Genomic DNA, 1,383 nt, shown 5'->3' on the forward strand with positions numbered 1-1,383 from the left:
TTCTTCCATGTAATATCAGAATACAATGGTATGCTACTCATCACTCTGCCCTCTGTGCCAAGCTGATCATCGCCAATGAAACCAACTTCATAAAAAATCACTTAAGCACAATGCCTGGCTCTTGGTAGGTACTTAATAAATGTTCATTCCTTTCGTCCTCCCTTTTCCCCTTCATCATGACAGTTTCTAGTAGGGCTGACCTATAGCCAAATCCAGGCCACCACCCTGTCTACTTCTTGGCCACAGAGAAGCAGTTCCCATTCATCTAATTTTGAGTATACTCAGACCTCCACAGAGGCATCATTTTAGGGCTCCTGCTAGAGAACGTAGCAGTCTCGGGGCAGAGGGCTTCAGCTGTATAGCCTGGCATTCCCCTGAGTTTCCATGTCTTCTCCCTTCCCCACATCATGAGTCACTGGAGTACAGAACATGAGAGCTGGATGGGACCTCAGTGGTCATCAGGACTAAACCAGATGCCAAAGCAAACTCCAGTGTGACAGAACCAACAAACAGTTTGTCCAGGGAATGGGCTATGGGTCAGAACAGTTATCCTCATTGCCACTTACACCCTCCATTTCCTCCTTTGTTGGAATAGAGGATTATAGAGGACCTGCTCTTTACGGCTCTCCATAGAGGATCTCTAAGATCCTTTTAGGCTCCTAATCCTATTTCTAGGAGCTTCTTTTTTCCCATCTGTTGCCTCCCTGAGCCAATGTCTGTCTGCCAGGAATTAGTGAGAATGAGGCTCTAAGAGTGGGGACAGAAAAAAAGGGAAAAGTTAAAGTTGGGTTCTAACCCCTGTGTGCTATCCAGTGGAGAAGACTCTGGTCTATCAGTCCTGTTTTGATGGGGCTAACCTTGTTTTACTCTCAGGCATGCAGTTTTAAACTAAAAACTTTGTCTCATATTTTTTCTTCATGGGACCAGAGAATTTTGTTTCTCTCCCCTTTGAGAAAACACGCACACATATGCATACACATTCAAACACACACACGTATAGACATGCATCCCAAAGCTACTTTCTATGTTCAGCCATTTGTATAAGTACAAAACTGGGAGGGAGACCAGTATTTGTCATTTTTTATCAGCAAAGGTCCTGATAGATAACACTAGTGAAGGCAATTTTTTTAAACATTTAATGATTTTTATTTTTTAGAAAAGTTAACATGGTTACATGATTCATGCTCCTACTTTCCCCTTCACCCCCCCGCCTCCCCCCCCCCAATAGCCGATGCACATTTCCACTGGTTTTATCATGTGTCATTGATCAAGACCTATTTCCAAATTGTTGATAGTTGCCTTGGTGTGGTAGTTTCTAGTCTACATCCCCATCATGTCCACCTTAACCCATGTGTTCAAGCAGTTGTTTTTCTTCTGTTTCCA

Source organism: Gracilinanus agilis, chromosome 6 (genome assembly GCF_016433145.1).
Source record: "Gracilinanus agilis isolate LMUSP501 chromosome 6, AgileGrace, whole genome shotgun sequence".
Taxonomy (NCBI): Eukaryota; Metazoa; Chordata; class Mammalia; order Didelphimorphia; family Didelphidae; genus Gracilinanus; species Gracilinanus agilis.